Here is a 27,495-nt window from a genome sequence, read left to right as displayed (position 1 = left end):
AAATGCTGTTGGGACAACTGGTTAATAGCCTGCAGAAACAAAAAAATAGATCCACATCTCTCACCATACACTAAGATCAGATCTAAATGGATAAAGATCTAAACCTACATCCAGAAACCCTCAAACTGTTGGAAGAAAATGTCGGAAACACACTGCAACACTTAAGGGTAGGCCCTCACTTCCTAGAAAAGACTCCAAATGCAGTAGAAATCAACACCAAAATAAGCAATTGGGACCTCATCAAACTAAGAAGCTTCTGTACAGCAAAGGAAACAATCAACAAAATAAAAAGGCAACCCACAGAATGGGAGAAGATCTTCGCACACGACATAGGTGATAGAGGGCTGATCTCCAGAATATACCTAGAACTACAAAACAACCAAAATGTCAAAACAAACAAGCCACTCAAGAAATGGGCACGAGAAATGGGCAAACACTTCACAAAGGAACAAACCCAAAGGGCAAATAAACATATGAAAAATGCTCAAGTTCCCTGGCAATAAGGGAAATCCAAATTAAAACATCAATGAGGTACCACCTAACGCCAGTAAGACTGGCCCACATGAATAAAAGCACCAACAACACTTGTTGGCGAGGTTGAGGGGAAAAGGGATCTCTACTCTACTGCTGGTGGGGCTGCAGGCTGGTGCAGCCTCTATGGAAATCAGTATGGAGAATATTCAAACAACTCAATTCAACATACCATATGATCCAGCAATAGCACTCCTAGGAATATATCCAGAACAATTGTTTTATGAGAAACCAACATGCACTCCTATGCTCATAGCAGCACAATCAGTAATTGCAAAAACATGGAAGCAACCAAAATGCCCATCAACAGAGGATTGGATAAGAAAGCTATGGTTCATCTACTCCATGGAATACTACTCAGCTATTAAAAACAAAATGCAGTTCTTTGTGGCCAAATGGGCCAAACTGGAAACCATCATGCTAAGGGAAATGAGCCAATCCCAAAAGGTTAAATACCACATGTTTGCCTTAATTTAAGATGATATGATGTTATGTATAACATGTTATGTTTTGAATGTTATATGTTGTGTATAAACTAAAATTGAAGTATAGGTGAGGTGGTCACAGAAGGTGGCTGGGAACTCGCATTTACTTTTAACATATTGATTACTCATTACTATGTCAATTAATTCCATAATGATGTAAATTTTTGCTGATGGTATGTTGGAGCTTTCAATTGACTGGGATGATACTCTGCTGGCTTTGTCTTCAGACCAGAGAGGGTATACCTAAGAAGCCGTTGAACTTGACTGGACAATAAGATGCTGGACTCTATGTTTGGTATACGCTTGCAATGGGGGAATCTCAACTGAACTTGAGCTGTGGTTATGCAACAAGTTGGAGGAATCCACCATGGTGGGAGGATGTGGGGAGGGGTGGGGAGAACCCAAGTACCTATGTAACTGTGTCACATAATACAATGTAATTAATGAAGTAAAATAATAAATAATTAAAAGAAAAAAAAAAGAAAATGGCTTGGGCGTGCTGAACTTCTCTTCGCATTTTGAGATTTTAGCGCCTTTAGTGAGAATCTCCATGATTCTTTAGTGCAGCTGCTCTAACTGTTTGATTCCTTCAAGCCTTGCTCAATTGGTTTTTGGGAGGAACTGACAAAACAGGGTTTCTGTGAGACCTGCTAGGACAGCTGATTGTATGTGTAGTGAATGAGCCAAGTGGAGTTGTTTTGTCAGGGGAAGACTTATGCTGCTGCTTCGGGCAGTTGCCATTTACCACCATAATTAGTTTGCTAGGTTTCCCACCCACTTTCAGACATATGTGCCTCCAGAACACTGGGTTTCCATAGCAGCTGGAAATGGCTGGGTCGCTGAACTTCTCTCTGGGTCTGGAGTTTTGAGCGCCTTCAGTGAGGATCTCCATCATTGTTTTGTGTGTGGTTCAACCTGCTTGATTCCATCCCCCTGGGCTGAATGGGCATTGGACAGGAAGTCATCTAACAGGGTTTCCGTGAGATCTGCTATGACAGCTGATGGTATGTGAAGTGAATGAGCCAGGTGGAGTTGTTTTGGCACTGGAAGAGCTGTGCTGCTGCGTCAAGCAGCTGCCATTCACCACCACACTGAGTTCCCTAGGTGTCACATCCACTTTCAGACATACGTGCTGCCAGAGTACTTGGTTTCCATTTCAGCTGGAAATGGCTTGAGGGCTGGGCATCTCTCTGGCTCTGAAGTTTTAAGTGCCTTGAGTGTCATTCTCCATCTTTGTTATGTGTGAATGCTCATCTTGCTTATTTCCATCTGACTCAGCTCAATGAGCATTGGAAAGCAAGTGATCCGATCAATTAAAGGCTCCAACACACCGTCAGCAACAATTAACTTCGTTGTCTAATCAATAGTTATAATATTGAGTAACCAATATGTTAAAAACAATTGCAATTTCGGGCCCGACGGCGTGGCCTAGCAGCTAAAGCCCTTGCCTTGAAAGCCCCGGGATCCCATATGGGCGCCGGTTCTAATCCCAGCAGCTCCACTTCCCATCCAGCTCCCTGCTTGTGGCCTGGGAAGCAGTTTAGGACAGCCCAATGCATTGGGACACTGCACCTGCGTGGGAGACCCTGAAGAGGTTCCTGGTTCCCGGCTTCAGATCAGCGTGCATCGGCCCGGTGCGGCTCACATGGGGAGTGAATCATCGGACGGAAGATCTTCTTCTCTGTCTCTCCTCCTCTGTGTATATCTGGCTGTAATAAAATGAATAAATCTTTAAAAAAAAAAACAATTGCAATTTCTTAACCTTCCTCTGTGATCACCCCATTGTTAATTCAGTTTTAGTTTATATACGATATATGACATAATATCCATTACATAACATGTTATACATAACATCATATCATCTTAAATTAAGGCAAACATGTGGTATTTAACCTTTTGGGATTGGATCATTTCCCTTAGCATTATGGTTTCCAGTTTGGCCCATTTGGCCACAAAAAACTGCGTTTTTTTTTTTTTTTTTTTACTAGCTGAGTAATATTCCATGGAGTAGGTGAACCATAGCTTTCTTATCCAGTCTTCTGCTGACGGGCATTTTGGTTGCTTCCAGGTTTTTGCAATTACTGATTGTGCTGCTATGGGTATAGGGGTTCATGTTGGCTTCTCATAAAACAAGTGTTTTGGGTATATTCCTAGCAGTGCTATTGTTGGATCATACAGTATGTCGATTTTGAGTTGTTTCAATGTTCTCCATACTGATTTCCATAGATTCTCTAGCAACCTGCAGCCCCACCAGCAGTGGAGTAGGCTTCCCTTTTCCCCTCTACCTCGCCAACAAGTGTTGTTGGTGCTTTTATTCATGTAGGCCAGTCTTACTGGTGTCAGGTAGTACCTCATTGATATTTTAATTTGGATTTCCCTTATTGCCAGGGAACTTGCACATTTTTCATATGTTTATTTGCCCTTTGGGTTTGTTCCTTTGTGAAGTGTTTGCCCATTTCTCGTGCCTATTTCTTGAGCGTTTTGTTTGTTTTCACATTTTGGTTGTTTTGTAGTTCTAGGTATATTCTGGAGATCAGCCCTCTATCACCTATGTCGTGTGCGAAGATCTTCTCCCATTCTGTGGGTTGCTTTTTTACTTTGTTGATTGTTTCCTTTGCTGTACAGAAGCTTCTTAGTTTGATGAGGTCCCAATTGTTTATTGTCGTCTTGATTTCTATTGCTTTTTGAGTCCTTTTTAGGAAGTAGGGGCCTACCCCTAGATCTTGCAGAGTATTTCTCACATTTTCTTCCAAAAGTTTGAAGGTTTCTGGATGCAGGTTTAGATCTTTATCCATTTCGATTTGATCCTAGTGTATGGTGAGAATGCAGGTCTAGCTTTTTGTTTCTGCAGGCTATTAACCAGTTATCCCAATGGCATTTATTGAACAGACCTTCCCATTTGCCTGGATTGTCGTTTGTCTTTTTGTCAAAGATTATTTGGCTGTATTTGTGTGGGTCCCCATCTGGTGTTTCTATTCTGCTCCATTGATCTTCTTCTCTAGTTTTTTTCCAGTACCAGGCTGTTTTGATAATCACTGCCCTATAGTATGTCCAGAGGTCTGGAACTGTGATTCCCCCTGCTAACTTCCTGTTCTTGAGAACGGTTCTAGCTATCCGTGGTTTTTTGTGTTTCCAAATGGACCTTTGAATCATTGTTTCCAGATCTGTGAAGAATGTTTTGGGCAATTTGATTGGGATTGCGTTGAATGTATATATTGCTTTTGCCAGTATAGACACTTTAATGATATTGATTTTACCTATCCAGGAGCATGGGATGTTATTTCATCTTTTGAGGTCCTGCTTGATTTCTTTTTTAAGTAGTTTGTAGTTTTCCTCAAATAGGTTTCCTACATTTTCGGTTAGGTTTATTCCCAGATACTTCATATTTTCTCTGTTATTTTGAATGGTATCTTGCTGGTTACGTCTTTTTCCATCTTGGGGCTGTTCGCATACACTATGGCTGTTGATTTTTGTTCATTAATTTTGTACCCTGCCACTCTTCCAAACTCTCATTTAAGATCTAGCAGTTTCTGTATTGAGTCTCTTGGGTCTTCTATCTAGAGAATCATGTCATCTGCGTGTAGTGAGAGTTTGACTTCTTCAATTCCCATTTGGATTCCTCTTTTTTTTTTTTCTTGTCTTATGGCCTCAGCGAGTACCTCTAGGACTATGTTGAACAGCAGTGGAGAAAGCTGACATCCTTGTCTTGTTCCAGATTTCAGTGGGAAGGCTTCCAGTTTTTCTCCATTCAGTATGATGCTGGCGTTGGATTTTTCATATATGGCTTTAATTATGTTGTGGATTTTTCCATCTATGCCTACCTTGGTTAGGGTTTTTAGCAGGAAGTGGTGTTGGATTTTGTCAAAAGCTTTTTCTGCGTCTATTGATACTATCATGTGGTACTTGTTTTGCAATTTTTGGATGTGGTGTATCACATTTATGGATTTTCGGATCTTGAAACATCCCTGCATTCCATGGATGAATCCTACTTGATCTGGATGAATGATCTGTCTGGATGAATGATCTGTCTGATGTGTTTTTGAGTTCTATTGGCTAGGATTTTGTTGAGAATCTTAGTGTCGATGTTCATCAGAGAAATAGGTCTGTAGTTTTCCTTCTCAGTTGGGTCTCTGTAGGGTTTTGGGATTCAATCTCTACTTCAGTTATGCGTTTGTTCAGGTCGTTTGTTGCCTCTGGGCTAAGTTTTGGCAGGTGGTTGAAGTCTAAGAACTTTTCCATTTCTTGGTGATCTTGATTTGTTGGAGTACAGTGCTTTGTAGTAATTTCTAATTATGTCCTTAATGGATGCAGTGTCTGTTGTTATGTTGCCTTTTTCATCTTTGATGCTGTTAATTCTAACTTTCTCTTGTTTTTTTTCTTTATCAGTTGGGTCAGCAGGGTGTCTATCTTGTTTATCTTTTCAAAAAACCAGCTTTTTGATTCATTGATTTTGTGTATACTTTTTTTTGTTTCTATCTGATTAATTTCCTCCCTTGTTTTGATGATTTCTTATTTCCTGTTGTGTGTGTGGCTCTTCTGCTGTTGTTTTTCCAATTCCTGGAGGTGTGTGTTTAGTTCCTGTATTTGGTGTATCTCTTGGGCCAAGACATGGGCTCTAATTGCGATCAATTTACCCCGTAGCACTGCTCGGGCAGTGTCCCACAAATTTTGGAATGTTGTGTCAGAGTTTTCATTGGTTTCCATAAATTTTAGATCTTATCTTTAATTTTTTCTCTGACCCATTGTTCGTTTAATAACATATTTTTCAACCTCCAGGTGTTTCTGTGTTTCCTGGGGCATTTTGAATTGCTGGGGAAGGTGCCATATACTGCTGAAAAAAATGTATAATCTGTGGCCTTGGGGTAAAAAGTTCTATAAATGTCTATCAAACCAGTTATTCTATTGTTTGTATGAGCTCTGTTGTTTCTTTGTTGAGTTTTTGTTTTGTTGATCTGTCTATTGTTGTTAGCGGGGTGGTAAGGTCACCCACTATTATTGTGTGCATATCAATGTCTCCCCTTAAGTCTGTATGTAATTGCTTCACGTAGCTAGGTGCGTGGGAATTTGGTGCACATATATTCACAATGGTGATTACTTCCTGATGTATCAGTCTCTTCACCAATATATAATGACCTTCCTGTCTTTCTTCCTGTCTGTCAGCTTGAAGTCTATATCATCTGAAATTAGAAAGGCTACTCCTGCTTAGAGCTAGAGCCACAGATTATACATTTTTTTCAGCAATATATGGCAACTTCCAAAGGATCGACCACATGATAGGACACAAAGCAAAGCTAAATAACCGCAAAAATATAGGAATCATAATATGAACCACACAGACTACCATGGAATAAAACTCAAATCTAGCTCTAAGCATAATCATTCAGACATAGACTAGAACCTCACCATGATACTCAAATTCACACAAAACAACCTCTTCATCCTCAATGGAGCCACAGCTTTCATCCTAACCTCTAGAGTAACCCTAACTGTATTCTGAATCCACACAGTCCTTTCCACAGTCCTAACAATAACCCTCAATCAAAGCACTAACTCAAACCAAGCCTGAACCAGAAATGGAACCCAAACTCTCTATCCAGCATTAATCCAAACACTATTCTTTACCTAGTACTAATCCTCACACAAATCCTACTTCATGCCACATACAAAACCTAAGTCTGGACCTAATATTGTTTGTCTGTTGAAATCTCACATTCACCCTCACCCTCACCCTCACCCTCACCCTAACCCTAACCCTCACCCTAACCATTGGGATAACCATAACTCAAACCTCAAAACCTAACAGTAACCTCACTACTAGACTTGACCTTTAGCATTAGACCTAGCTCTCACCTTAATTCCACCTAAGCAGAATCCTAGCTCTATTCCTACTAGTAACCCAAATCAGAAACCTCAATTGAACCTTAACACTCCACCTTGCCCTAACCTGAAATCTAGGTTTTGACATCACTGCAACCATAAGCCTAGATAGCATTCTAACCCTGATTCCAACCCTGTATCCAACCATGGTATTGATCCCAACCGTCTCCCGCAAGTCATCTCTTTTACACTATGGTGACCCACTTACATGACACTGGACTGCACTAGGGAAACTGCACTGAGAGCCGTGACAGGAAATGGGGTGTAAGGTCTGCCTATGGAAATCAGCTTGGCTTGGCTCTTCCACATTACATAGGTTATTCCACACACTACCTCTAATGGAGAACTAGGATTAGATCGGCTCCTTGAAGAGACACAAGGATTCTCATTGACGGAAAATGGAAATGCTTTCATAGTGCCGCTGTTGAAAAGGTCCTAAGCTTCAACACATTGTCAGCGGATTTGCAAACTCACATTCAAGGGAAACCCAACCCCACACACTCACGCTCTGCTGGGTTCCATGGAGTCTGCACATCTTCTCTGCTAGGGCCTGTGGTGAGAAGGAACAAAGAAAGCAGAGCTTGAAGCACTCACCATCTATCTCTACTCCACAGAGGAGACTGCCTGTCACCATGGCTTTTCTAGAAAGCTGAGGCTACAGGATTCTGGGCTGCTATAACCACGCAGTTGCTGATTGGACAGCTTGTAGGGCCACACAGCCCTGTGAGGTCTTAGAGATGCAGCCAATCAGAATGCTCCCTGTCATCAGGACAGCCACAGGGAGTGACGTGAGTGAAGCAAGAGTGATGCCCAAGCGTGTGCTGGGCAGAATCAGGCTGGATTGCAAGACGCATTGGTTCCAGTGGAAGACAGGCCTGCAAACACAACCAACCCAGCAACTGCAACAAGCAGCTGATCGGGCTGATGGGCTGTGCCGGGTCCTGGACTTGCTAGTATATACAGAATACCTCAGACACAGAGGAGATCTTTGGGGATCTCCCCATTGAAACTGCTGCACTCAGAACCCTAACCATGAGAAGACAGAGGACAGAACAAATCAATCACCCACTTCAGCCATGTATTGGCAGAGAAAATCTGGGCAAATGCAGACTCTAAGATGGACTGTGTCAATCAGTGTATGCTGCAGAGAACTCATCATGCTTACAGTTGCATGATTGGCAGCAATTCATGACTATCAAAACCACTTGAGAAACAAAGAAACAAACAAGAAACCCACTTGAGCAGGACTCTCGCAGCATGCCCCACATCAGGGTCCTGGGGTCGGGAGGAGACTGGTTGGGGCTTCTTCCTTTATCTCCCTCCCCGTTTACCCCCAGATACAGTCAAAGAATGGGATGTGGAAATAATAGCCTTACTCACTGTCCTGTAGCCTTTGAACCATTTGACCCAAATCAACTACATACAGATTGTCAACAATAGAATTCAACAAAAACAAAAGGAGTTAGGGTTAGCTTTAGGAGTTTGATTTGTGTTTTATCTAGGGATACACTTAGTAGTAGTAGTAGAAATCGGGTCATGATTTGGTCTAGGGGTATGATCAGGTAAAGTCTAGGGCTTGGCTTAGAGTTACAGAAAGGGCTGGCCTCAGGGAAGATTTGTTTCAGGAAGCCGGCTGGTTCAGGATGAAGGGAATCTTTAGTGTTGTTTTTGACACTTGGGGCTATGACTCTGCTTGGCTTTCTGTTGAGCTTGAATGCTGCTATTTCAGTTAGATTGTTGTAAAAATGTTGGGATTACGATTGGCGTAGGACTAAGGTTAAGGCGAGGAGTAGAGATGGACAAGGATTAAGGTTAGTATTTGGGACAGGGTTAAGTCAAAGCAGAGGTCGATGAGAATAGCATTAGGTGTAAGATTAGAATTAGGGCTACTTCTACAGGAAGAGTTGAGACTAACCCTGCCTGTAAGGCTGACTGAGTCGCTTGACTTTTCATAGATGTAATCAGAAGACAGGCTAGAGGCCTAATCCTAAACCTCACGTTGACCCTACTCGTAATTTCAAGCTAGAGTAGCCATAACTCTTTTTGCATTTAGCAATTATGACGTTGTATTGGAAAGTAAGATATACAGCACTTACCCAACCCCTAGATCGAAGACTACCACAAATACGTATTACAACCTAGAGCACACCCAAAGCCAGACAGGTTGATCTCCAACCCTGGCCATCATCCTAACCAGCATGCTGATACCAGCTCTAGCTCTAGCTCTAGCCCTAATCCTAAAAGTGATCCTAGCCCTAAACCCAGCCAAATCCCTAGTCCCAACACCAACTCCAACCCTGACACAGATGGAGACATCACTGTCATACTAAGCCTAGCCCTAACACTGAACCCAATCCCAGCGACATTTCTAAACCTAAACCGCAATGCTAATGTGAATCATCACCCCCATTAGAACACTAAGCCTAAATCCAACTGTAGCCTAAAACTTCACCACAAGATTTGCACCTAACACTAGATTTGGACCTAACCTTAATCCTACAACAACTTTCACTCCAGCGTTAGCCCACACCCTAACATGAACTCTAGCTCTAAGCATAATCATTTGGACAAAGACCAGAACCTCACCATGATACTCAAATTCACACAAAACAACCTCTTCATCCTCAATGGAGCCACAGCTTTCATCCTAACCTCAAGAGTAACCCTAACTGTATTCTGAATCCACACAGTCCTTTCCACAGTCCTAACAATAACCCTCAATCAAAGCACTAACTCAAACCAAGCCTGAACCAGAAATGGAACCCAAACTCTCTATCCAGCATTAATCCAAACACTATTCTTTACCTAGTACTAATCCTCACACAAATCCTACTTCATGCCACATACAAAACCTAAGTCTGGACCTAATATTGTTTGTCTGTTGAAATCTCACATTCACCCTCACCCTCACCCTCACCCTCACCCTAACCCTAACCCTCACCCTAACCATTGGGATAACCATAACTCAAACCTCAAAACCTAACAGTAACCTCACTACTAGACTTGACCTTTAGCATTAGACCTAGCTCTCACCTTAATTCCACCTAAGCAGAATCCTAGCTTTATTCCTACTAGTAACCCAAATCAGAAACCTCAATTGAACGTTTACACTCCACCTTGCCCTAACCTGAAATCTAGGCTTTGACATCACTGCAACCATAAGCCTAGATAGCATTCTAACCCTGATTCCAACCCTGTATCCAACCATGGTATTGATCCCAACCGTCTCCCGCAAGTCATCTCTTTTACACTATGGTGACCCACTTACATGACACTGGACTGCACTAGGGAAACTGCACTGAGAGCCGTGACAGGAAATGGGGTGTAAGGTCTGCCTATGGAAATCAGCTTGGCTTGGCTCTTCCACATTACATAGGTTATTCCACACACTACCTCTAATGGAGAACTAGGATTAGATCGGCTCCTTGAAGAGACACAAGGATTCTCATTGACGGAAAATGGAAATGCTTTCATAGTGCCGCTGTTGAAAAGGTCCTAAGCTTCAACACATTGTCAGCGGATTTGCAAACTCACATTCAAGGGAAACCCAACCCCACACACTCACGCTCTGCTGGGTTCCTTGGAGTCTGCACGTCTTCTCTGCTAGGGCCTGTGGTGAGAAGGAACAAAGAAAGCAGAGCTTGAAGCACTCACCATCTATCTCTACTCCACAGAGGAGACTGCCTGTCACCATGGCTTTTCTAGAAAGCTGAGGCTACAGGATTCTGGGCTGCTATAACCACGCAGTTGCTGATTGGACAGCTTGTAGGGCCACACAGCCCTGTGAGGTCTTAGAGATGCAGCCAATCAGAATGCTCCCTGTCATCAGGACAGCCACAGGGAGTGACGTGAGTGAAGCAAGAGTGATGCCCGAGCGTGTGCTGGGCAGAATCAGGCTGGATTGCAAGACGCATTGGTTCCAGTGGAAGACAGGCCTGCAAACACAACCAACCCAGCAACTGCAACAAGCAGCTGATCGGGCTGATGGGCTGTGCCGGGTCCTGGACTTGCTAGTATATACAGAATACCTCAGACACAGAGGAGATCTTTGGGGATCTCCCCATTGAAACTGCTGCACTCAGAACCCTAACCATGAGAAGACAGAGGACAGAACAAATCAATCACCCACTTCAGCCATGTATTGGCAGAGAAAATCTGGGCAAATGCATACTCTAAGATGGACTGTGTCAATCAGTGTATGCTGCAGAGAACTCATCGTGCTTACAGTTGCATGATTGGCAGCAATTCATGACTATCAAAACCACTTGAGAAACAAAGAAACAAACAAGAAACCCACTTGAGCAGGACTCTCGCAGCATGCCCCACATCAGGGTCCTGGGGTCGGGAGGAGACTGGTTGGGACTTCTTCCTTTATCTCCCTCCCCATTTACCCCCAGATACAGTCAAAGAAGGGGATGTGGAAATAATAGCCTTACTCACTGTCCTGTAGCCTTTGAACCATTTGACCCAAATCAACTACATACAGATTGTCAACAATAGAATTCAACAAAAACAAAAGGAGTTAGGGTTAGCTTTAGGAGTTTGATTTGTGTTTTATCTAGGGATACACTTAGTAGTAGTAGTAGAAATCGGGTCATGATTTGGTCTAGGGGTATGATCAGGTAAAGTCTAGGGCTTGGCTTAGAGTTACAGAAAGGGCTGGCCTCAGGGAAGATTTGTTTCAGGAAGCCGGCTGGTTCAGGATGAAGGGAATCTTTAGTGTTGTTTTTGACACTTGGGGCTATGACTCTGCTTGGCTTTCTGTTGAGCTTGAATGCTGCTATTTCAGTTAGATTGTTGTAAAAATGTTGGGATTACGATTGGCGTAGGACTAAGGTTAAGGCGAGGAGTAGAGATGGACAAAGATTAAGGTTAGTATTTGGGACAGGGTTAAGTCAAAGCAGAGGTCGATGAGAATAGCATTAGGTGTAAGATTAGAATTAGGGCTACTTCTACAGGAAGAGTTGAGACTAACCCTGCCTGTAAGGCTGACTGAGTCGCTTGACTTTTCATAGATGTAATCAGAAGACAGGCTAGAGGCCTAATCCTAAACCTCACGTTGACCCTACTCGTAATTTCAAGCTAGAGTAGCCATAACTCTTTTTGCATTTAGCAATTATGACGTTGTATTGGAAAGTAAGATATACAGCACTTACCCAACCCCTAGATCGAAGACTACCACAAATACGTATTACAACCTAGAGCACACCCAAAGCCAGACAGGTTGATCTCCAACCCTGGCCATCATCCTAACCAGCATGCTGATACCAGCTCTAGCTCTAGCTCTAGCCCTAATCCTAAAAGTGATCCTAGCCCTAAACCCAGCCAAATCCCTAGTCCCAACACCAACTCCAACCCTGACACAGATGGAGACATCACTGTCATACTAAGCCTAGCCCTAACACTGAACCCAATCCCAGCGACATTTCTAAACCTAAACCGCAATGCTAATGTGAATCATCACCCCCATTAGAACACTAAGCCTAAATCCAACTGTAGCCTAAAACTTCACCACAAGATTTGCACCTAACACTAGATTTGGACCTAACCTTAATAGTACAACAACTTTCACTCCAGCGTTAGCCCACACCCTAACATGAACTCTAGCTCTAAGCATAATCATTTGGACAAAGACCAGAACCTCACCATGATACTCAAATTCACACAAAACAACCTCTTCATCCTCAATGGAGCCACAGCTTTCATCCTAGACTCAAAAGCAACCCTAACTGTATTCTGAATCCACACAGTCCTTTCCACAGTCCTAACAATAACCCTCAATTAAAGCACTAACTCAAACCAAGCCTGAACCAGAAATGGAACCCAAACTCTCTATCCAGCATTAATCCAAACACTATTCTTTACCTCGTACTAATCCTCACACAAATCCTATTTCATGCCAAATACAAAACCTAAGTCTGGACCTAATATTGTTTGTCTGTTGAACCCTCACCCCCACCCTCACTCTCATCCTCACCCTCACCCTCACCCTAACACTAACCCTAACCCTAACCATTGGGATAACCATAACGCAAATCTCAAAACCTAACAGTAACCTCACTACTAGACTTGACCTTTAGCATTAGACCTAGCTCTCACCTTAATTCCACCTAAGCAGAATCCTAGCTTTATTCCTACTAGTAACCCAAATCAGAAACCTCAATTAAACGTTTACACTCCACCTTGCCCTAACCTGAAATCTAGGCTTTGACATCACTGCAACCATAAGCCTAGATAGCATTCTAACCCTGATTCCAACCCTGTATCCAACCATGGTATGGATCCCAACCATCTCCCGGAAGTCATCTCTTTTACACTATGGTGACCCACTTACATGACACTGGACTGCACTAGGGAAACTGCACTGAGAGCCGTGACAGGAAATGGGGTGTAAGGTCTGCCTATGGAAATCAGCTTGGCTTGGCTCTTCCACATTACATAGGTTATTCCACACACTACCTCTAATGGAGAACTAGGATTAGATCGGCTCCTTGAAGAGACACAAGGATTCTCATTGACGGAAAATGGAAATGCTTTCATAGTACCGGTGTTGAAAAGGTCCTAGGCTTCACTACATTGTCAGCGGATTTGCAAACTCACATTCAAGGGAAACCCAACCCCACACACTCACGCTCTGCTGGGTTCCTTGGAGTCTGCACATCTTCTCTGCTAGTGATTGTGGCGAGAAGGAACAAAGAAAGCAGAGCTTGAAGCACTCACCATCTTTCTCTACTCCACAGAGGAGGCTGCCTGTCACCATGGCTTTTCTAGACTGCTGAGGCTACAGGATTCTGGGCTGCTATGACCAGGCAGCTGCTGATTGGACAGCTTGTAGGGCCACACAGCCCTGTGAGGTCTTAGAGATGCAGCCAATCAGAATGCTCCCTGTCATCAGGACAGCCACAGGGAGTGACGTGAGTGAAGCAAGAGTGATGCCCGAGCATGTGCTGGGCAGAATCAGGCTGGACTTCAAGACGCTTTGGTTCCAGTGGAAGACAGGCCTGCAAACACAACCAACCCAGCAACTGCAACAAGCAGCTGATCGGGCTGATGGGCTGTGCCGGGTCCTGGGCTTGCTAGTATAGACAGAACATGGACTGGGAATACCTCAGACATAGAGGAGATCTTTGGGGATCTCCCCATTGAAACTGATGCACTCAGAAACCTAACCATGAGAAGACAGAGGACAGAACAAGTCAATCACCCACTTCAGCCACGTATTGGCAGAGAAAACCTGGGCAAATGCAGACTCTAAGATGGACTGTGTCAATCAGTGTATGCTGCAGAGAACTCATCATGCTTACAGTTGCATGATTGGCAGCAATTCATGACTATCAAAACCACTTGAGAAACAAAGAAACAAACAAGAAACCCACTTGAGCAGGACTCTCGCAGCAGGCCCCACATCAGGGTCCTGGAGTCGGGAGGAGACTGGGTGGGGCTACTTCCTTTATCTCTCTCCCCATTTACCCCTAGATATAGTCAAAGAATGGGATGTGGAAATAATAGCCTTACTCACTGTCCCATAGCCCTTGAACCTTTTGACCCAAATCAACTACGTAAAGATTGTCAACAATAGAATTCAACAAAAACAAAAGGAGTTAGGGTTAGCTTTAGGAGTTTGATTTGTGTTTGAGCTAGAGATGCACTTAGTAGTAGTAGTAGAAATCGGGTCATGATTTAGTCTAGGGGTATGATCAGGTAAAGTCTAGGGCTTGGCTTAGAGTTACAGAAAGGGCTGGCCTCAGGGAAGATTTGTTTCAGGAAGCTGGCTGGTTCAGAATGAAGGGAATCTTTAGTGTTGTTTTTTGACACTTGGGGCTATGACTCTGCTTGGCTTTCTGTTGAGCTTGAATGCTGCTATTTCAGTTAGATTGTTGTAAAAATGTTGGGATTACGATTGGCGTAGGACTAAGGTTAAGCGAGGAGTAGAGATGGACAAAGATTAAGGTTAATATTTGGGACAGGGTTAAGTCAAAGCAGAGGTCGATGAGAGTAGCGCTAGTTGTAAGATTAGAATTAGGGCTACTTCTACAGGAAGAGTTGAGACTAACCCTGCCTGTAAGGCTGACTGAGTCGCTTGACTTTTCATAGATGTAATCAGAAGACAGGCTAGAGGCCTAATTCTAAACCTCACGTTGACTCTAGTCATAAATTCAAGCTAGAGTAGCCTTAACACTTTTTGCATTTAAAATTACGATGTTTTATTGGAAAGTAAGATATACAGCCCTTACCCAATCCCTATTCCAAAGACTACCATAAATACGTCTTACAACCTAGAGCACACCCAAAGCCAGATAGGTTGATCTCCAACCCTGGCCATCATCCTAATCCGCATGCTGATACTAGCTCTAGAACTAGCTCTAGCCCCAATCCTAAAAGTGATCCTAGCCCTAAACCCAACCAAATCCCTAGTCCCAACACCAACTCCAACCCTGACACAGATGGAGACATCACTGTCATACTAAGCCTAGCCCTAACACTGAACCCAATCCCAGCGACATTTCTAAACCTAAACCGCAATGCTAATGTGAATCATCACCCCCATTAGAACACTAAGCCTAAATCCAACTGTAGCCTAAAACTTCACCACAAGATTTGCACCTAACACTAGATTTGGACCTAACCTTAATCCTACAACAACTTTCACACTAGCATTAGCCCACACCCTAACATGAACTCTAGCTCTAAGCATAATCATTCGGACATAGACTAGAACCTCACCATGATACTCAAATTCACACAAAACAACCTCTTCATCCTCAATGGAGCCACAGCTTTCATCCTAACCTCAAGAGTAACCCTAACTGTATTCTAAATCCACACAGTCCTTTCCACAGTCCTAACAATAACCCTCAATCAAAGCACTAACTCAAACCAAGCCTGAACCAGAAATGGAACCCAAACTCTCTATCCGGCATTAATCCAAACACTATTCTTTACCTCGTACTAATCCTCACACAAATCCTACTTCATGCCACATACAAAACCTAAGTCTGGACCTAATCTTATTTGTCAGTTGAACCCTCACCCTCACCCTAACCCTCACCCTAAACCTAACCCTAACCCTAACCGTAACCCTAACCCTAACCATTGGGATAACCATTACCCTAACACTAACCATCGGGATAACTATAACTCAAATCTCAAAACCTCACAGTAACCTCACTACTAGACTTGACCTTTAGCATTAGACCTAGCTCTCACCTTAATTCCACCTAAGCAGAATCCTAGCTCTATTCCTACTAGTAACCCAAATCAGAAACCTCAATTGAACCTTTACACTCCACCTTGCCCTAACCTGAAATCTAGGCTTTGACATCACTGCAACCATAAGCCTAGATAGCATTCTAACCCTGATTCCAACCCTGTATCCAACCATGGTATGGATCCCAACCATCTCCCGGAAGTCATCTCTTTTACACTATGGTGACCCACTTACATGACACTGGACTGCACTAGGGAAACTGCACTGAGAGCCGTGACAGGAAATGGAATGTAAGGTCTGCCTATGGAAATCAGCTTGGCTTGGCTCTTCCACATTACATAGGTTATTCCACACACTACCTCTAATGGAGAACTAGGATTAGATCGGCTCCTTGAAGAGACACAAGGATTCTCATCGACACAAAAAGGAAATGTTTTCATAATACCAGTAATGATAAGGTCCTAGGCTTCTACACATTGTCAGCGGATTTGCAAACTCACATTCAAGGGAAACCCAACCCCACACACTCACGCTCTGCTGGCTTCCATGGAGTCTGCACATCTTCTCTGCTAGGGCCTGTGGCGAGAAGGAACAAAGAAAGCAGAGCTTGAAGCACTCACCATCTTTCTCTACTCCACAGAGGAGGCTGCCTGTCACCATGGCTTTTCTAGAATGCTGAGGCTACAGGATTCTGGGCTGCTATGACCAGGCAGCTGCTGATTGGACAGCTTGTAGGGCCACACAGCCCTGTGAGGTCTTAGAGATGTAGCCAATCAGAATGCTCATTGTCATCAGGACAGCCACAGGGAGTGACGTGAGTGAAGCAAGAGTGATGCCCGAGCGTGTGCTGGGCAGAATCAGGCTGGATTGCAAGACGCATTGGTTCCAGTGGAAGACAGGCCTGCAAACACAACCAACCCAGCAACTGCAACAAGCAGCTGATCGGGCTGATGGGCTGTGCCGGGCCCTGGACTTGCTAGTATAGACAGAATCTGGACTGGGAATACCTCAGACACAGAGGAGATCTTTGGGGATCTCCCCATTAAAACTGCTGCACTCAGAAACCTAACCATGAGAAGACAGAGGACAGAACAAGTCAATCACCCACTTCAGGTACGTATTGCCAGGACAGGTAATGGTATGTGAAGTTGATGAGCCAGGTGGAGTTGTTTTGGCACTGGAAGAGCTGAGTTGCTACTTCAGGAAGTGGCCATTCATCACCACACTACTTTCCTTAAGGCGGCATATCCACTTAGAGACATATTTGCTGAAGAGCACTTGGTTTCCACAGCAATGGGAAATGGTTTGGGAGCTGAACTTGTCTTTGGCTGTGGAATTTTGAGCGCCTTGAGTGAGGAGTTACATGTTAGTTGTGTTTGTGTGCTCAACATGCTTGATTCCATCCCACTGGTCTAAAAACTCATTGGAGCGCAAGTGACCAAACAGGGTTTCCTAGATAACTGCCAGGACAGATGATAGTATGTGAAGTTCATGAGCCAGGTGGAGTTGTTTTGGTACTGGAATTGCTGAGTTGCTGCTTCATTCAGTGGCCATTCACCAACATCCTACCTTCCCTTAGTGTCATATCCACTTAGAGACATATGTGCTGCCTGAGCACTTGGTTTCCACAGCAATGGGAAATGATTTGGTCGCTGAACTTGTGTTTGGCTGTGGAATTTTGAGCGCCTTGAGTGAGGAGTTACATGTTAGTTGTGTTTGTGTGCTCAACATGCTTGATTCCATCCCTCTGGTCTTAAAACTCTTTGGAGCGCAAGTGACCAAACACGGTTTCCTAGATAACTGCCAGGACAGATGATAGTATGTGAAGTTCATGAGCCAGGTGGAGTTGTTTTGGCACTGGAACAACTGTGCTGCTGCTTCGGGCAGTGGCCATTCACCACCACCCTACCTTCCCTTGGTGTCATATCCACTTAGAGACGTATGTGCTGCCAGAGCACTTGGTTTCCTTGGAAACAGAAAATGGCTTCGGAGTTGAACTTGTCTTTGGCTGTGCAGTTTTGAGCGCCTTGAGTGAGGAGTTCCATGTTAGTTGTGTGTGTGTGTGATCATCCTGTTTGTTTAAATCACACTGGGCACCAGGGGCATTGGAGTGGAAGTGACCAAATAGGGTTTCCTAGATAGCTGCCAGGACAGTTGATGGTATATGAAGTTCTGAGCCAGGTGGAGTTGTTTTGGCACTGGAAGAGCTGTGTTGCTGCTTTGGGCAGTGGCCATTCCCCACCAATTTGCTTTCTTTAAGTGTCGCATCCAATTACAAACATAAGTGCTGCCAGAAGCACTTGGTTTACATGGCAACGGATATGACTTGAGTGCTAAACTTGTCTTTGGCAATGGAGTTTTGAGCGCCTTGAGTGGGCAGTTTGATATTAGTTTTGTGTGTGTGCTCAAGCTGCTTGATTCCATCACACTGGGCCCAATGGTATTCGGAGTGGAAGTGACCAAACAGGTTTTCCTAGATAGCTGCCAAAACTGCTGATGGTATGTGAAGTTCATGAGCCAGGTGGAGTTGTTTTTGCACTGGAAGAGCTCTGCTGCTGCTTCGGACAGTTGAAATTCACCACCACAATATCTTCCTTAGCTGTCACAGCCACTTACACACATATGAGCTGGCAGAGCACTTGGTTTCCATGGCATCGGGAAATGTCTTGGGCGCTGAACTTGTCTTTGGCTGTGGAATATTAAGCGCCCTGAGTGAGGAGCTCCATGTTAGTTGTCTGTTGGTGCTCAACATGCTTGATTCCAACACCATGGTCTTAAAGGGCATTGGACCGCAAGTGATCAAACAGGGTTTCCTAGATAGCTGCCAGAACAGCTGATGGTATATGAAGTTCGTGAGCCAGCTGGAGTTGTTTTGGCACTGGAAGAGCTGTGTTGCTTCTTCCGGCAGTGGCGATTCACCACCACAATACCTTCCATATGTGTCATATCCAGTTTCAGATATATGTGCTGTCAAAGCACTTGGTTTCCCTGGCAACGGGAAATGGCTTGGGCGCTGAACATGTCTTTGACTGTGGAGTTTTGAGCGCCTTGAATAAGGAGCTACTCTTTAGTTTTTTGTGGGTGCTCAAGCTGTTTGATTCCATCACCCGCGCCCAATGGGATATGGAGTGGAAGCGACCAAACAGGTTTCCTAGATAGCTGCCAGGACAGCTGATGGTATGTGAAGTTGATGAGGCAGGTGGAGTTGTTTTGGCACTGGAAGAGCTGTGCTGCTGCTTCGGGCAGTGGCCATTCACCACCACACTAACTTCTTTAGGTGTCATATCCAGTTTCAGACATATGTGCTGCCAGAGTACTTGGTTTCCATGGCAACGGAAAATGGCTTGGACGCTGAACTTGTCTTTGGCTGAGGAGTTTTGAGCGCCTTGAGTGAGTAGCTCCATGTTAGTTTTGAGGGGGTGCTCAATCTGGTAGATTCCATCTACTGGGCTCAATGGGCATTGGAGTGCAAGTGACCAAACAGGGTTTCCTAGATAGCTGCCAGGTCAGCTGATGGTATGTGAAGTTCATGAGCCAGGTGGAGTTCTTTTAGTACTGGAAGAGCTGCACTGGTGCTTCGTGCAGTTGTCATTCATCACAGAACCTACAATCCCTTGGTGTCACATTCAGTGTTCCACATAAGTGCTGCCAGAGCACTTGGTTTCCATGGCAACAGGAAATGTCTTTGGTACTGAACTTGTTTTTGGTGATGGATTTTTGAGCGCCTTGAGTGAGGAGCTCCATGTTACTTTTGTGTGGGTTCTCAAGCTGTTTGTTTCCTTCACACTGGGCCCACTGGGCATTTGGACCGGAAGGGAGCAAACAGGGTTACCTCAATAGCCGCCAGAACAGCTGATGGCATGTGAAGATGATGAGCCAGGTGGAGTTGTTTTGGCACTGGAAGAGCTGTGCTGCTGCTTCGAACAGTTGAAATACACCACCACACTACCTTCCATAGGTGTCATATCCACTTACACACGTATGTGCTTCCAGAGCACTTGGTTTGCATGGCAACAGTAAAAGGCTTGGGCGCTGAACATGTCTTTTCCTGGGGAGTTTTGATAGCCTTGAGTGAGGGGCTACTCTTTAGTTTTGTTTGGGTGCTCAACATACTTGATTCCATCCTTCTGGGCTCAATGGGCATTAGACCTCAAGTAACCAAACAGGGTTTCCTAGGTAGCTGCCAGGACCTCTGATGCTATGTGAAGTTCATGAGCCAGGTGGAGTTGTTTTGACACTGGAAGTGCTGTGTTGCTGCTTCCGGCAGTGGCCATTCACCACCACACTACCTTCCATAGGTGTCATATCCACTTACACACATATGTGCTGCCAGAGCACCTGATTTCCATGGCAACGGGAAATGGCTTCTGCGCTGAACTTGTCTTTGGCTGTGGAGTTTTGAGATCCTTGAGTGAGGAGTTCCATGTTAGTTTTGTGTGGGTGATCATCCTGCTTGATTCCATTAGACTAGACCCGATGGGCATTGGAGGGGAAGTGACCAAAAAGGGTTTCCTAGATAGCTGACCGGACAGCTGATGGTATGTGAAGTTGATGAGCCAGGTGGAGTGGTTTTGGCACTGGAAGAGCTGTGCTGCTGCTCTGGACAGTTCCAATTCACCACCACACTACCTCCTTAAGTGTCATATTCAGTTAGAGACATATATGTGCCAGAGCACTTGGTTTCCATGGCAACGTTAAATGGTTTGGGCGATGAACTTGTCTATGGTGATGGAGTTTTCAGCTCCTTTTTAGGCAGCTCCATGATAGTTATGTGCGGGTGTTCAAGCTGCTTGATTCCATCAAACTGGGCCCAATCGGCCTTTGAACGAGAGTGACCAAACAGGGTTTCCTAGATAGCTGCCAGGACAGCTGATGCTATGTGAAGTTGATGAGCCAGGTGGAGTTGTTTTGGCACTGGAAGAGCTGTGCTGCTGCTTCTGGAAGTTGCCGTTCACCACCACACTACCTTCCTTAGCTGTCACAGCCACTTATACACATATGTGCTGCCAAAGCACTTGGTTTCCATGGCAACGGGAAATGGCTAGGGCGCTGAACTTGTCTTTGGCTGTGGAATTTTTACCGCCCTGAGTGAGGAGCTAAATGTTAGTTGTGTGTGGGTGCTCAACATGCTTGATTCCATCCCACTGGTCTCCATGGGCATTGGAGTTTAAGTGACCAAATAGGGTTTCCTAGATAGCTGCCAGAATAGCTGATGGTATGTGAAGTTCATGAGACAAGTAGAGTTGTTTTGGCACTGAAAGAGCTGTGTTGCTGCTTCGGTCAGTGGCCATACACCACCACACTACCTTCCATAGGTGTCATATCCACTTACACACATATGTGCTGCCAGTGCATTTGGCTTCCATGGCAATGTGAAATGGCTTGGGCGCTGAACTTGTCTTTGGCTGTGGTATTTTGAGCGCCTTCAGTGAGCAGATCCATATTAGTTCTGTTTGGGTGCTCAAGATGCTTGATTGCAACACCCTGGGCTCAATGGGCTTTGGAGGGGAAGTGACCAAACAGGGTTTCCTAGATAGCTGCCAGGACAGCTGATTTGATGTGAAGTTGATGAGCCAGGTGGAGTTGTTTTTGCACTGGAAGAGCTATGTTGCTGCTTCCAACAGATGAAATTCACCACCACGCTACCTTTCATAGGTGTCATATCAACTTTCACACATACGTGCTGCCAGAGCACTTGGGTTCCATGCCAACGGGAAATGGCTTGTGCACTGAACCTGTCTTTGGCTGTGGAGTTTTGCGCGCCTTTAGTGAGGAGCTAAATGTTAGTTTTGTGTGGGTGCTCAAGCTGCTTGATTCCATCACACTGGGCCCAAGGGGCGTTTGACCGGAAGTAACTAAACAGGTTTTCTTAGATAGGTGCCAGAATAGCTCATGGTATGTGAAGTTGATGAGCCAGGTGGAGTTGATTTGGCACTGGAAGAGCTGTTGCTGCTTCATGCAGTGACCGTTCACCACCACACTACCTTCTTTAGGTGTCATATCCACTTTCACACATATGTGCTGCCAGATCACTTGGTTTCCATGGCAACGGGAAATGGCTTTGGCGCTGAATTTGTTTTTGGCTGTGGAGTTTTGAGCTGTTGGTTGAGGAGCTCCATGTTAGTTTTCTCTGTGTGATCATCCTGCTTGTTTAAATCACACTGGGCTCCATGGGCATTTAGAGCGGAAGAGACCAAAGAGGGTTACCTAGATAGCTGCCAGGAGGGCTGATGGTATTTGAAGCTGATGAGCCAGGTGGAGTTGTTTTGGCACTGGAAGAGCTGTGCTGCTGCTTCGGGCAGTGGCTATTCACCACCACACTACCTTCCTTAGGTGTCATTTTCACTGTTCCAAATATGTGCTGCCAGAGCACTTGGTTTCCTTGGCAACGGGAAATGGCTTGCGAGCTGAACTTGTCTTTGGCTGTGGATTTTTGAGCGCATTGAAAAAGGAGCTATAGGATAATTTTGTTGGGGTGCTCCATATGCTTGATTCCATTACACCTGGCTCAATCGGCATTGGAGCGGAAGTGACCGATCAGGTTTTCTAGGATTACTGCCAGGACAGCTGAAGGTATGTGAAGTTCATGTGCCAGGTGGAGTTGTTTTGGCACAGGAAGAGGTGTGCTGCTGCTGCGGGCAGCGGCCATTCACCACCACACTGTGTTTTCTATGTGTCATAACCACTGATTCAAATATGTCCTGCCAGACAATTAGTTTCCTTGGCAGCGGGAAATGGCTTGTGCGCTGAACTTGTTTTTTGATGTGTAGTATTGAGCGACTTGAGTGAGCAGCTCCATGTTAGTTGTGTGTGTGTGATCATCCTGCTTGTTTAAATCACACTCTGCTCAATGGGCCTTTGGACCGCCAGTGACCAAACAGGGTTTCCTACATAGCTGCCAGGACAGCTGATGGTATTTGAAGTTCATGAGCCAGGTGGAGTTGTTTGGCACTGGAAGAGCTGTGCTGCTGCTTCTAGCATTTTCCATTCACCACCACACTACCTTCCTTAGGTGTCATATCCACTTTCGCACATATGTGCTGCCAGAGGGTTTCCATGACAACGGGATATGGCTTGTGCGCTGAACGTGTCTTTGGCTGTGGAGTTTTGAGCGCCTTGACTGAGGGGCTACATGATAGCAGTGTGTGGGTGCTCAACATGCTTGATTCCATCCCACTGATCTCCATGGGCATTTCACTGAAAGTGACCAAACAGCGTTTCTTAGATAGCTGCGAGGACAGCTGATGGTATGTGAAGTTCATGAGCCAGGTGGAGTTGTTTTGGCACTGGAAGAGTTGTGCTATTGCTTCGGGCAGTGGCTATTCACCACCACACTACCTTGCTTAGGTGTTCTATCCAGTTTCAGACATATGTGCTGCCAGAGCATTTGGTTTCCTTGGCAAGGAAAATGCTTGTGCGTTGAACGTGTCTTTGGCTGTGGAGTTTTGAGCGCCTTGATTGAGGAGCTCCATGTTAGTTCTGTGTGGGTGCTAAACATGTTTGATTCCATTTAAATTATCTCCAAGGGCATTTAAACACATGAACCAACAGGGTTTCCTAGATATCTGCCAGGACAGCTGATGATATGTGAAGTTGATCAGCCAGGTGAAGTTGTTTTGGCACTGGAAGAGCTGTTTTGCTGCTTCGGACAGTTAAAATTCACTACAACACTACCTTTCTTAGGTGTCATATCTACTTATACACATATGTGCTGCCAGAGCACTTGGTTTCCATGGCAACGAGAAATGGCTTGGGCGCTGAACTTGTCTTTGGCTGTGGAGGTTTGAGCGCATTGAATGAGGAGCTATACGATACTTTTGTTTGGGTGCTCAATATACTTTATTCCAACACACTTGGCTCAATGGGCATTGGAGCGGAAGTGACCAATCAGAGTTTCCTAGATAGCTGCCAGGACAGCTGATGGTATGTCAAGTTGATGATCCAGGTGGAGTTGTTTTGGCACTGGAAGAGCTGTTGCTACTTCAGGCATTGGACATTTACTACCAGACTTCCTTCCTTTCGTTTCATATCCATTTTCAGAAATATGTGCTGCCAGAGCACTTGGTTTCCTTGGAAACGGGAAATGGCTTGTGCGCTGAACTTGACTTTGGCTGTGGAGTTTTGAGCGCCTTAAGTGGGCTGCTACATGTTAGATTTGTGTTGATGTTCCACATGCTTGATTCCATCCCACTGGTCACACTGGGCATTTGACCACAAGTGACCAAACAGGGTTTCCTAGATAGCTGCAACAACAGCTGATGGTATGTGAAATTGATGAGCCAGGTGGAGTTGTTTTGGCACTGGAAGAGATGTGTTGCTGCTTCGTGCAGTTGACATTAACCAACAAACTGCCCTACTTTGGTGTCATATACAGTTGCAGACATATGTGCTGATGAGCACTTGGTTTCCATGGCAACGGGAAATGGCTTGGGCACTGAACTTGTCTTTGGCTGTGAAGGTTTGAGCCTTGAATGAGGAGCTAAACGATAGTTTTGTTTGTGTGCTCATTATGCTTTATTCCATCAACTTGGCTCAATGGCCATTGGAGCGGAAGTGATCAATCAGGGTTTCCTAGATAGATGCCAGGACAGCTGATGTTATGTGAAGTTCATGCGCCAGGTGGAGTTTTTTGGCACTGGAAAAGCTGTTGCTGTTTCATGCACTGGCCATTCACCACCACACTACCTTCCTTAGGTGTCATATCCACTTTCACACTTATTTTTGCCAGAGCAGTTGGTTTCCATGACAGTGGGAAACGGCTTTGGGGCTGAACTTGTCTTTGGCTGTGGATATTTGAGCGCATTGAGTAAGCAGCTCCATGTTAGTTGTGTTTGTGTGATCATCCTGATTTTTTAAATCACACTGGGCTCTATGTGAATTTGAATAAAAGTGACCAATCAGGGTTTCCTAGATAGCTGATGGTATGTGAAGTTCATGAGCTAGGTGGAGTTGTTTTGGCACTGGAAGAGTTGTTGCTGCTTCACGCTGTGGCCATTCACCACCACACTAAATTCTTTAGGTGTCATTTCCACTTTCACACATATGTGCTGCCTGAGCACTTGGTTTTCTTGGCAACGTTAAATGGTTTGGGCGATGAACTTTATTTTGCTGTGGAGTTTTGAGCGCCTTGAGTGAGGAGCTCCATGTTAGTTGTGTGTGGGTGTTCAAGCTGCTTGATTCCATCACACTGGGCCCAAGTGGCATTTGACCGAAAGTGACCAAACATGTTTTCCTAGATAGCTGCCAGGACAGGTGATGGTATGTGAAGTTGATGAGCCAGGTGGAGTTTTTTTGGCACTGGAAGAGCTGTGCTGCTGCTTTGGACAGATGAATTACACCACTAAACTACATTCCTTAGGTGTCATATCCACTTAAATATATATGTACTGACAGATCTCTTGGTTTCCATGGCAACGGGAAAAGGCTTGGGAGCTGAACTTGTCTTTGGCTGTGGAGCTTTGAGCGCCTTGAGTGAGCAGCTACATGTTAGTTGTTTGTTGGTGCTCCACATGCTTGAATCCATCCCACTGGTCTCCTTTGGCATTGGTCCACAAGTGACCAAACAGGGTTTCCTAGATAGCTGCCAGGACAGCTGACGGTATGTGAAGTTCATGAGCCAGGTGGAGTTGTTTTGGCACAGAAGAGCTGTGTTTCTGCTTCAGGCAGTGGCTCTTCCCCACCACACTACCTTTCTTAGGTGTCATATCCACTTTCATAAATATGTGCCGCCAGAGCACTTGGTTTCCAGGGCAACGGGAAATGGCTTGTGCGCTGAACTTGTCTTTGGCTGTGGAGTTTTGAGCACCTTAAGTGAGGAGCTACATATTAGTTTTGTTTGGGTCCTCCACCTGCTTTATTCCATCACACTGGGCTCAAAGGGCATTGTAGCAGATGTGACCAAACAGGGTTTCCTAGATAGCTGCCAGGACAGCTGATGGTATGTCAAGTTCATGAGCCAGGTGGAGTTGTTTTGGCACTGGGAGATCTGTGTTGCTGCTTCGGACATTTGAAATTCACCACCACACTACCTTCCATAGGTGTCATATCCACTTACACACGTATTTGCTGCCAGAGCACTTGGGTTCCATGGCAACGGGAAATGGCTTGTGCGCTGAACTTGTCTTTGGGTGTGGAGTTTTGTGCACCTTGAGTGAGCAGCCCCATGTTAGTTTTGTGTGGGTGCTCAAGCTGCTTGATTCCATCACACCGGGCCCAAGGGGCGTTTGAACGGAAGTAACCAAACAGGTTTTCCTAGATAGGTGCCAGGACAGCTCATGGTATGTGAAGTTGATGAGCCAGGTGGAGTTGTTTTGGCACTGGAAGAGCTGTTGGTGCTTCATGCAGTGGCCATTCACCACCACACTACCTTCTTTAGGTGTCATATCCACTTTCACACATATGTGCTGCCAGATCACTTGGTTTCCATGGCAACGGGAAATGGCTTTGGCGCTGAATTTGTTTTTGGCTGTGTAGTTTTGAGCGCATTGATTGAGGAGCTCCATGTTAGTTTTCTCTGTGTGATCATCCTGCTTGTTTAAATCACACTGGGCTCCATGGGCATTTAGAGCGGAAGAGACCAAACAGGGTTTCCTAGATAGCTGCCAGTACAGCTGATGGTATGTGAAGTTGATGAGCCAGGTGGAGTTGTTTTGGCACTGGAAGAGCTGTGCTACTTGTTCAGGCAGTTGCCGTTCACCACCACACTACCTTCCTTAGGTGTTATATCCAGTTTCAGACATATGTGCTGCCAGAGCACTTGGTTTCCTTGGCAACGGGAAATGGCTTGGGAGCTGAACGTGTCTTTGGCTGTGGAGTATTGAGCGCTTTAAGAGGGGAACCACATGTTAGTTGTGTGTGGGTGCTCAACATGCTTGATTCCATCCCAGTGGTCTCCATGGGCATTTGACCGGAAGTGAATAAACAGGGTTTCCTAGATAGCTGAAAGGACAGCTGATGGTATCTGAAGCTGATGAGCCAGGTGGAGTTGTTTTGGCACTGGAAGAACTGTGTTGCTGCTTCGGACAGTTGAAATTCACCAGCACACTACCTTCGTTAATTGTAATATCCACTTTCAGAATTATGTGCTGCCAGCGCACTTGGTTTCCATGGTAACGGGAAATGGCTTGGGAACTGAACATGTCTTTGGCTGTGGAGTTTTGAGCGCATTGAAAGAGGAGCTATAGGATAATTTTGTTGGGGTGCTCCATATGCTTGAATCCATCACACCTGGCTCAATGGGCATTGGAGCGGAAGTGACCGATCAGGTTTTCCAGGATTACTGCCAGGACAGCTGATGGTATGTGAAGTTCATGCGCCAGGTAGAGTTGTTTTGGCACAGGAAGAGGTGTGCTGCTGCTGCGGCAGTGGCCATTCACCACCACACTGTGTTTTCTA

The sequence above is a fragment of the Ochotona princeps genome, chromosome Y (assembly GCF_030435755.1).
Source record: "Ochotona princeps isolate mOchPri1 chromosome Y, mOchPri1.hap1, whole genome shotgun sequence".
Taxonomy (NCBI): domain Eukaryota; kingdom Metazoa; phylum Chordata; class Mammalia; order Lagomorpha; family Ochotonidae; genus Ochotona; species Ochotona princeps.
Note: the sequence above shows the minus strand (reverse complement) of the source record.